This window comes from Delphinus delphis, chromosome 1, assembly GCF_949987515.2.
Source record: "Delphinus delphis chromosome 1, mDelDel1.2, whole genome shotgun sequence".
Taxonomy (NCBI): Eukaryota; Metazoa; Chordata; class Mammalia; order Artiodactyla; family Delphinidae; genus Delphinus; species Delphinus delphis.
In genome coordinates, this window is record NC_082683.1 from 173,476,172 (window position 1) to 173,487,856 (window position 11,685).

At 39.2% G+C, this 11,685-nt stretch overlaps 1 protein-coding gene across 1 annotated transcript in view; it reads right to left on the reverse strand.

Annotated features, from left to right (window-relative positions):
- BRINP3 (BMP/retinoic acid inducible neural specific 3) overlaps positions 1–7,004 on the reverse strand; it is a 415,997-nt gene extending 408,993 nt beyond the window's left edge. The window contains exon 1 of the mRNA XM_060011102.1: positions 6,923–7,004. The gene's annotated coding sequence lies outside the window, so the exon portion shown is untranslated. The remainder of the gene's footprint in view (positions 1–6,922) is intronic.
- Positions 7,005–11,685: the final 4,681 nt, after the last annotated feature.

Consider the following 11,685-nt stretch of genomic DNA (forward strand, 5'->3'; position numbering starts at 1 on the left):
AAGTAGGGAAGAGTATCTCTTACAAATCCAAAAAACTCACATGCTATCATAATCGCTTACTCAAGACAGGTTTTGAATTCAAATTAACGAGTTGTTTAAAAACTTCATTTGGGGGCTTCCCTGGTGGCACAGTGGTTGAGAGTCCGCCTACCGATACAGGGGACACGGGTTCGTGCCCCGGTACGGGAAGATCCCACATGCCGCGGAGCGGCTAGGCCCGAGAGCCATGGCCGCTGACCCTGAGCGTCCGGAGCCTCTGCTCCGCAGCGGGAGAGGCCACAATAGTGAGAGGCCCGCGTACCACAAAAAAAAAAAAAAAAAAAAAAAAAAAAAAAACTTCGTTTGGAGTGAAATTAGTAATAAGGAACAGAAAATATACTTTCTAGTTTGTTGCTGTTGTTCATTGATCACTGGCAATTCATTTTTTTTCTAGATTATTCAATTTTGGAAACTTTAGTCTTCTTCCACATTATTTGATAGTATAATCTCGGAAATATTACTTTTCACATGTATATAATGTATTGAAACTTTGTATATTGGTGACAGGTCTGAATGAATAATCAGAAATTCTCATTATAAATTCAAGTAAAGCCACTCAATTTAAATGTTTTGAGTAAGCTAGACTTGGTCTGTATATTAATATATTTGCTGTTATATAAGAACATTTTGAGAAAAGTATGGGTCAATTATCTTAAAGGATCATTTGTTTACTTTATTGTGTGATTTATTCAACCTTTAATGATTTTCTTCTAAATATTTAGATTTTGTTCATTACTATTTGAGGTGTTCACGTCTGAAAAAGACTGTTCCACCATCTCTGTACATACATTTATGGGGCTGATTTTTCAAACCATTAGAAATACTGCCACACTAAAGACAGGAAAGCCACAACTGTATTGTCTACCCCAGGAATTTCGCGATTGAATTAACTTTTGTTCTATATTTACTTTAGCTAAACAGAAGGAGCTTCTGTACACAGTATTAAAACAGTTACAAATACTTGCATCTTAAAAGTGCATGCATATCAAAGATATTACAAATTACAAAGAATACATGATTAACAACCTGCATAAACATATGTGATTTTGTATTATGATACTTGAGTGAACCCATGCTAAATTTACTCCTTGATTTGACTTAATCACTTGCCCAAACTGGCTTATATTTGTGGACATCATCTGAAATGTTTAAAAGATTATAGTTTTCAGTTGTGAGAGTGTTAAACGAATCTGTAAAGTAGCAGTGTGTTTATATACAGCCACTGTTTGACACTGAAAAGCTAAATGCATGCTTACTCAATTCTGGTCTTCCCAAGGCTAGATTGCTTTTTAATAGTGCAATATTCTAGAGATAGCTTTTAAAATTAACAAAATGCAAAACTCCAGAAAAGTTCATAAAAAACAGCTCAATCCTGATGAGGTTGTCTGATATCTGCAGAAATCAGGAAGAATAAGTCTATCTGTAAGTATTCTTTCACAATAAATCTATAATGGAATTTAAATGAAACACACCATTATGAGACAATAATTCTTATACAGCAGAGAGCTACAATACGTTCGAATGTAATGTTAACATATTTATTAATTTAATCAATAAATGTGTATTTTATAGATTTAATTTGCTGAAACTATAACATGGTAGCTCCTTTATCAGCTATTAAAAGAAATTTGCTATGCCTTGGGTGCTTTCAGAGGCATCCACATCTGAGTAAATTAGGGTTTATGCATTAATACAAAAGCTCCTAAAGAAATAATTATAAATATAGTTTACACTGAGATACATACCATTTTTAACTCTAAACTTAAAAAATAAAAAATCTGAGAAATTATGAATTGTGTGTAAGAAATAGCAATGAATATAGAAGAATAAGACTCTTTAAGATTTCCTAATTTATTATATTGCATGTCATTTTTCCACATCTGAATTTATGCTTTCCTGGTTAAAAATAAACAGTTACAAAATTAACACAACTATTTATGTCATGATAAAATATGTAGTAATTCAATCAGCTCATTAAAAGTATATTAGTTATATCTTTTAATCTTGGGGGAAATGCAAAACTGGTTAGAAAATAACTGTGTTTATTTCAATTAGAGCATCTATTAGTTATTCATGATTTGTTACTTTGAATATGAAATTGAGAAATATCCCAGAACTGTTTGCATGAATACTTTATTTCAAACCATAAGTATAGAAGAGCTAATTCATAGCTTATGAAATAATTATCTATGGAGATTTTATAACTGGATAGGTCTGCAAATAACTAATTGGATATAAATATTCTTAATAACCCATCAAATATGCCTTGAAATGATAACAATAAAAGTCTTAAAATGTTATTGATGGGGATATTTGATGACCAGTGTAAAATGGTTTGAGTGGCTATTTGATATCGCTAAAAAGAAAAAAAAAAAAGGGGGAGCTAGGCCAGGACTTCTAGATATATTTTCAGCAAAAGGGCCATTAGTGTTCATGATTAAATTTCATCTTCAGAGAATCTTTTACTCTTTTATAGAATAGAATAGACATCTTAATACTATTTCCTTCTTTTAAGAATCAAGATCATCCATTAGCAATCAATAATATTAAACACAATTTTTTTTCTTTTGTTCTCCTTTAGAACTCATGAATTGTAAATATTAAAATCATAAAACCAAATAGCAGTGCATGGAAAAACTGGTCAGAGTTACACTACTAAATGTCTAAATGAAATTATCCATGTAGCTGCTAAATTAAAACACCAACAATGCTAGATGTCACCTAATTAATCCTGGTAAGCTGAATAAGAGTTGATAATGTCAGAAATTACAAGTCTGGCTTTTCTCGAGTTTCTTCATTATGAAAGTTGTTATATGAGAATATCTCGATCTTGTTTTCAATTAAACTGACAGAGATCAACAAGTTAATATAAATCTGCTAAGAAATCAGACTTTCACTAAATGACGCTGAAAAGTCAGTCAAGAGCAACTATTTTTGTAAGTGACTCTTCTCCGAGAACTTCATTAAAGCCAAGGTAAATACGATGTAAATAAGAACTAATGTGCCTTAAGGAGTGTACTCTTTCAGCTTGTGGTTTTTGTTTTTTGTTTTTTAGCTACACAATATCAAAACAAAAGAGATGCTATGTAAACTCATTAGACACCATAAAAACATAGACCAAGAATATTTGGTGCTAATTTTTTTTTCAGTGGAGTCAACATTACTTCTTGCATGGAAAAAGAATTTTATCCAGAAACCAAACAAAAAAATCAAACATACATGGTATCTTTTTCAAAATACATTTTGTTTTCATAACGTTTGTAATTTTAAAGCATCCTCATCTCTTCTATCATTTTTTCTGCAAAAACACTATGAAGTAGATGGTGTTTTCAACCATGTGAGAGATGAGGGCTGGAAGGAGTAGTCAAGACACCTTACTAGGATCGCATTAGTGAGATGGAACTAGAAATAAAATTGAGGAAGGGTTCTTAGATCCATCTCTCTCTACTTTTCACAATAACCCAATACTAAGAGGTAAAAAGAAAACTGTTAAGAATCTTAGAAGAGGACCTCATTAATCATAAGTCATAATCATAACATACAAACACCTTTGGGATATTTTTTAATAAAAGATAGATTTGTGCTAAACTTGCCACGGATGGGCGTTACATTTGTCTTTGCGTCTGAACTTTGAACTTCTAATACTAATATCTAATTTTCTAAATTATTAAAATTTTAGACACTCTACTCAGTAACTACTCTTTTTGGAGATAATATGAAAAAAGTCAAAATAACAGGTAATATAGGAAACTGAAGTATAGGCTGATAACAGAGCATCAAAGTTTTGAAGTCCTATCAGTTGAGTTCTTTGCACTTGTAGAGAGAAACACACAAAGGCACTATTCAGAAAAGAAATTCCATCTTTATTTAAAAAACACACAAATCTAGGAGTAAGGCTAATTTCATATATGCATGTATGCATATGATACACACACACATGCACACACACACTCTTAGAGTCCCAATGGTTTCTTCCTACTTAGGTTTGATTTACTTGATTATCATATATCAATCATTCTACATGAAGAAAATCAAAATGTACTGTATTTTATAAAAAATGTACATTTTCATTACAACGTTGAGTTTATTAAGAGAAAATATCTCATGAGAAGCTGGAATGACATATTATCTGATTAAATGATAAATGAAATCAATCATATGGTATCATGTCTACTTCATTTAAAAACACTATTAAAGCAATGTAATTTAAAATAAATACCTTTTTCACTCACCCAAAAGTGGGCATACATATGTAATACAATGTATAATAATGGTATATTCATTGCAGTAGAACTCCAGAGGGTAAAATGCAAAAGAATTCAGGAATTGGAATTCATTGACAAATTACTTTTTCCAGTGGAGTAAAAACTACCTCTTGCATCAAACTAAGAAAAGCACCATAACTTTGCAATTTTATGACCCAAAGTCACAATTATCTTTCATATTTCTTCAAGATGTTATCAGTGAGCCTTACAAGCAGAAAAATTATTGATCAGGGATCTACGTCAATAAATGTAAGTACTAAAATTATTTCCAGAGAAAAATCTTAAAGAATACAATTTCTTAGAAAAGAAAAACTGCTAGAAATAAATGAAATAGTTTTAGGATTATAGCTTATCAAAATTTTTTGCTTCACTGTGTGGGGACTCCAGACTCCTTCAACATGTAAGCAAAACAATATCAATAATAACAACATAACTTATTCAAATTGTGGTTTTCATTTTAATTGAGATTTTTGGGGGTTGTTACGTCTGATAGTGGAAGAAATCTATTGGCTAGTAACATTATACATCTCCAGAACCTGGAATTTTAAAAAGCTTTATTTATGGGAGATTTTCCATAATTTAAAAAATGTGTTTATATTTTATTTTTCAGTTTCCAACTGGTTTCTTAAGCCCAAAGATTTCTATACTGGGGTCATACATAACACTGCTTTAGGGCAAGCTCTTTTCTCATCTTGTTTGACAACTCAACCCACCTTTACCCCAAGGATTTTTTTTTTTTTGAAATTGAGAAAATTACATGAAAATACCCACAAAACATTTCTCTCAAGTAGTCAGAATTAAATTGCTAGCTGAAGACGCCCTTAATAGTTCTCCAATTCTCCTTTATATATTCAGGTCTATGACCTTAACAAGAAGCAGTTTTAAGGCATTTCTGCAACTACTAGCTTACATCCTTCATTAGGGTTCTACATTCCTTCCTCTAACTTCTACCCTCCCCATTTCTTCCTCTCACCTTGGCCCAGTTTATGATTTTTGTAACATTGTTAAACATTTAAATAAATGTACCTTGAACATTCAAGTGAATGCATGTTAAACATTTAAGTGGATTTAAATGGTTCTTGAATGCAAATATCAAGAAGTTATGCATCATATCAGACCCATTTGAAAATACATGTATTCCATCGCTTCAAACAGGGAAAAATTACCACGGGAGGGGTCAAACACAGGTTATATCATTGTCAATAAAATACAGACATTCAGTCCTTACCTGCTTAACTGCATGATGACAAATCTAAACAGCTTGCAAAAGAAAAAGTACCCCAAATCTGAATCATCCGTCTTCGAAGCTGCTGTGACAGTTTTATACCCTAGTGCTTTCTTCTTTGCTTACATCTATTTGACAGGCTAGACTACTTGTAAGCAATAGGAGGGTTATTTAGCAACCCCAGTCACCTCTTCCTCGTTTCAAGCCTCGGGTTGGTATCTCACACAGCCGGAAAAATGCATCTTATCTTCGAGGGTAGAGCCTCCCCAGCGTTTCCCAGTCGGATTCCCATCAGAAGGTGGTCCCTACTCTAAAGGGCTGATTACGTTTCTGACCTGGTGCAAAGTAAAAGGGACTGGGGCTCAACTCTTGGAGACTAGTAGAACAGCCATCGGAGTCTTAAACTCTCTGCCACTGCTCGGCTGCAGAACGAGCATCGCCAGCAGCCCAGAAGCACCACCCCCTCGCGGGTGGACGCCGGAGGGGAGCGCTCCCAGCCTGGACCCTCCTACCTCCCGCCCCGCCTCCAGGAAAGGGGAACGGAAACCGAAAAGCCTAACTTGCAAGTGGGTATAACAGAAGCTGAAAGACTCACAACCCTTACTCTGTGCTTTTCACTTATATTCCAACCTCTGGCTCCAAGTTCACATCCAACTCTTTCTTTCCCCCACCGCTCCACCCTCCGGATTCCTGCGAGTTGGTGAAGGAAGGGAGGGTGTGACGGTCAGCAACACTTTCACACAGAGCCTGAGAAGTCAGCTATTCTAAGCCCAACTAAACGGATGGATGGAGACTCATTTTTTATGAAGCAGGCATGCTGGAGAGCCGTCATTTCTCAGTCCTAGGTACAGCTCATTAAAAATAATAATAATAATTAATAAATGCAAACGCAGATGGGCGCTGCTGAGGGATTCTAGAGCTTCCAAATCTGGCCTCTAGCACAGAAAAGAGGTTTTGCTCAAATTCGGCGGGAGGAAGACTGGAAATGGAGCGTGAAGCAAGGATGAACCCCCTGGCGCGCGCCCGGCTCCAGGGCTGCGAATGCCCACGCCGGGCGCCCGTTCGCCGCAGGGGCCTAGAGCCGAGCCTGCGCCGGCGGAGCGGGCGGGGCGCGGGGCACGGTCCCCACCCGTGAGGGTCATCCCCATTCCCGGCGCCAAGCCCGGGCCGCCCGGTCTACAGGGCACCTTGTCCTCCGCGCACCTTGTCCTCCGTGCTCCCGGCGCCCAGGTGGCTTAGGCGTTGCCACGAGCTGCGGACAAATCTCCAGGCACAGTCGCCTGTTGCTCGCCCTCCCGGTTAAAGCGTCCTTGACGGTGCAATGCACATCTCCCCTCCACCAACCTGAGTTTCAGGTTATGATACAGGAAAAAAAAAAAAAAAAAGCACTTACCTAAGTACCTGACGTCTGTGCCTTACTGGAGTAGACTAGGTTAAGAAGCAAAGATCTGACTGCACGGAAAGTTGGGTTTTTTTTTTTTCCTTCCCTCCCTCCACTCCTGCGCAAAAGCAGCAGTCCTCCAAAGAGGATGTTTGAATTGGTGAATTATGGTAAGCCCCTCGTTTCTTCAGCTGAAGTCTCGGGCGCTGATGGCACTTGTCAGTCAGGACGACCAGGCTGGGAAGGAGACCAGGTAGAAACTAGTGACGGGTGAGGGGAGCCCAGTGGTGCGGACCACAGGCAGCCCCGTTCTCTCGGTGGAAGCCAAGGGGGAAAAGCCCTTGAATCCCGAGATGGGGGATGGATGATGCCGCAGCTGGAGTACTTTTCTGTCTGGAAGCTAAAAGGGCTTTTGAATTTAAAAAAGCATGACTTAGGGTGTCGAGTCAGCCATCAATGACGACAGAAATAGTTCTTTCCGAGAAATTTAAAAAAGGCGGGGGGGGGGGGAGAGAAAAAGGAAGAAAGAAAAGAAAGAAGGAAAGAAAGAAAATCTTGAACAATAGGTTTTCACCTCCATCCATCCCAGTAACCAGAAATGTAGAAACCAGCAACTTGTTCTTATGGGGAGGGGTTGGGAGGGGGGTTCACAGAGAAAAAACCCCAAACCTCAGCATGCGTTAGAGACGACCGATACATTCGGGTTTGGCAATTAATAAATTCTGTGTCCTTGTCAATGTGTGAAGTAAAAGCTAAGATTTAAATGTTTCTCAGCACACCTATACTTAAAGGGGAAGTGATAATCATAACTGTCAGTTAATCTCATAAAAATGCTCATAAAAGAAAAAAACACTGACATATTAACATACTTATTAAAATTGAGTCTGGGGGTTGAACAAGTGTGAAGATTGAGGCAATTAAATTTTTCATATAAAGTCTGTTCCTGAATTTCAATGATTAGTACCAAGATAATCAGTGCTTTCTTCTGACAGCTCTCTTCCTCTGAAATGAGCACTCTGTGTCCAACTAACTGTTCACCCGTTAAATTCACAAAGTCGGAAACCTACTCCCAAATGTGATGCCTGAATTTAAATACAACACCCAAAATAATGTGTTCATGTGTGATTTGGGATGTTGTAAAAAAAATAATAATAAAAATGGTGCACTCAAAACTCACACTCCTCATGTTACCATACAGTGGCTTTTAGTGTTTAGTATCCTGCTGAACTCATAAAAATACACTTTACAAAAGTCCCCCCTATTCATGTAATTGCTTGCAATGAACAAACAGTGACCTGAACAACCTTCTGAAGATCAGAAAAGAGTGAACTTTGCCAGACCCTGCAATTGTCAGAAGGTCTGTGTTAAGCTTACTCTTAGATAAACATAAAATTTGACCTTTCAAATGGCTCAGGAATGTGTGCCAAGAAGCATTACTGGGGTGGGGTGGGGGATGGTTAATGTTTCCTATAACCTGAAATATAAATGAGGGCAGAAATAAATAAAGAATGTAAAAGGTGATAGGGTAATTCATTACATGGGCTACATCAGCACAACTGCAACTAACATACTAATTAATCAACACATTCACATAGATCTTTGAGTTCTGAAAGTGACAAAAATGTAAGAAATAAGACATTTTTTAAACTAACAAGCTTATTAAAAATAACACTAGTACTAAGTTTCTCACAACATATAAAGAGAAGAACTTACCAGAGGAAATTTCAGGAAGCAAGATGACTATGAGAAAAATACATCCAAGATGCCAACAGATATTCCATGATCTTCCAAACCAAGGTAAAGTGATGAGCTTCAGGGTGGTGCAACTTTGAAATAATCAGCAGTTCCTGGTGGCATACCAAGTAAAAACAAGTTACACGCAGAGCCAGGAAGCCCCAAGGGAGGGAAGCAAAGTGTGAAAGAGGTGCCTTTTATTTTAGGGGGAGTGGGAGGGGGCTTATTTGTGGTGAGCCTTAGGCAGACAAAGTGAAATTTTACGGACTGTACAGCCCCATACAGTGGGGAAAAATAGAAGCTGTGTAACCCCAGAGACCAGGAGGTGGACTACCGATAAATCTGCAAAGATAAGTAAAAGGATGTGTTGAAGACAGCGGGATAAAGAGAGAACTAGGGAGCGAGGCTGGAGTCATCCTGATAGATACAGCAGCAAGAGTGATTTAGGCTGCTGGGAAGGATCCAATGAGAATTCAAGAGGCCACCGCTTCGGAAATCCTGCTCTGATCTTCCCACTCTCGGTTCTTTAAGAGTTACCTGCGTTGGGAACATGTTCATTAGGATTAATAGTATTCCATCAGTGCATTTCACTAGGATTTCCCTTGAACCCTCTCCCTTGCAGCAACCGAGGGAGGCGTAGTAAGGAACCCAACACAACCAAGCCCCCCAATAACCACCGTGGTCACTTTAGGATAACCAGATCATCCGCGATTTGCATTGGGGGCTGAAGACGCAGAGGAGGCCGGGTCGCCTGGCGCTTTCGGGGGCGCTGTGCCGGGAGGCTTAGGCACGGGGCCAGGGAACCGGCGGGTGGAAGCGGCAGCGGCGGCGGCAGGAGCCCTCCCAGGTCCTGCTTCCTCCGCGAAGGCTGCTTCCCCGGGACTCCAGGCAATTGACTTCCCTTCGAAACCTCAGCTCTAAACGCCTCGCTTTAGAAGCTAGAGCTTTGGAGGTTCTGACGACCGTCCCTGGGGGAGCAGGTGGCAGGCTGTGAGACTCCCGCGTCACCTCTTATACCTAAACAATTGCGTAGGGAGACGGTGCCAGAAATGGCTTTGCTGCCGAATGCATTATCTTGCCTTTTTCATAGCCCGATACAGCACAAACGATCGCCTGATCGATCGGGTAAGACTAGATTTATTCCTTCTCCCCCTTTCCTCTACGGCCCCATCCCTCCTCCAAGCCCAAATCCCAAACCCAAATCCCAGTCTCTCTCTCTCTCTCTCTCATTCAATTCAGGAACTTGCTTTTTTTCTTTGAAACCTACTTCCCCTAGGGAATTGCTTGTGTGACTGAGGGGCTAGCGATTCTCTTTGCGGATGATTTATGTTTTGACAGTGAAATTAATCCCCCCGTCGCCACTCCCCCGCACCCTCCTTAGAGAATCTCCCTTCCTCCCCCCCAGGGGTTCACTCTCGGCGCTGGGATCTGGGTACAGAGCGCTGTGGGAGTCTTCTGCCCTCTGTATCTTCCTCTGGACCCTGAAGCTTAAGCATTATCCGCCTCTCTCGCTCTCTCTCTCTTTCTTTTAGAAATAGGAGGAAAAGGTAGAGTGGAAATTGATTTCTTGCAGAGACTGAGGCGCCGAATGATAGAGGGAATAAACATTTCCCCCGGATAAAAATGTTCTTGGTAAGTAATCTTATTTTCTGCGGTTGAAAAGGAAACACTTCGCTTCTCACCGTCCCATCCCCCTCTCCATTCATTTCTTTGCTCTCTGTATGGAAATCACGAGCTGGGTCAGCGGAAATTTTCTTTTCCTCCTTCCTAGGAGAGTAGTAGCTTGTAAGGGTGAATTTGAAGAAACGGGCTTTAAGCAGGCAACGTGAAGGCTTTAAGGTCCTAAATTTCCTACGTTCACAATCCAGACACAGATAAAGATGATGCCTGCTTGCTTGCTAAATGGGTAAATATCTCCCTTATTTCTTACTCTCTTTCCTTTCTGAAAATAAAATAGTTTGGGGTCATAGCCCCGTGTCTGTGCCCCCTTCACCATGTTCTAAAATATATATATTTTTTCAGTTTCAGATATGAGAACGTGTATTTTTCACATTTTTGGCCAGGAAAGTTAAAGTCATAGAAACGTCTTACTAGTGTGTACACCCTCTGTCCAATTCTTGCACCAGAAACAAATTCATGGCGACCGAAGTAGGTGTTTGCATGTCGAGGTGATACCTATGAATTCATCAAGCCCTCTGGCTTCCGTGAGTCTGCAGCACCCCCAGGCTGCACACGCTCATTCTGTGGAGAATGGGTAGGTGTAGGAGTGGGAAGGAGCTAAAGGGCTCTTGATTGTGCTGACATCCTATGTCACTAGGTGCGCAGAATAACAAAGATTGCAAGTTGTGTGAACTTGGTTTTTCATGTGTAAGCTGACCGTTTTGGATGTGAACAACTAAAAGAGACTTCCTCTAAGAGAAACCATTGCAATTTTGAGGTAGAATATATTTTACTAGTGAACTATTCATATTCATTTTTTTCCTCCGTTGTCATTCTTTCCGCTGTCAATTCCTTATCCCCAAATTTTAATGCTAATTGTCATAAAATGTATTCAGGATGCCCTCAGCCTCATCTAAAATATCTGATCTTAAAATTCCATTGATAAGATGGTAAGAATAGACTTTATTTCAGATAATCAATTTTCTAGAAAGCACCAATATAAAATCCTAGAAGAGAGATAGCCAAGTGGGATATTACAATAGTAAGGCGCACCGTGCAGGTGTGCAAATCTGTAGTCATCATTACTATCAAACTTGGCAAGGGAAAAAATTTCACTAAGGATATGTTTGTATAACTTTTTTTTTCTTTCTCTCCTCAGGCTGTATTCCATTCCTAATGATGTCCTGGAACAGAAGGTTTTCTTAAGTCATCTCATTTTACCAAAAGGATGATTTCTGTGTATGTCCAAGTGTTTTAGACATACGTTGCTAGGGGGGATCTGAGGTCCACACAAGGAGGATGAATATCCTGAATTACATTCATTACAAACACAAACATAACATTTGTGGCAGAAAGAAAGCATACTTTTCATATAAAAATTC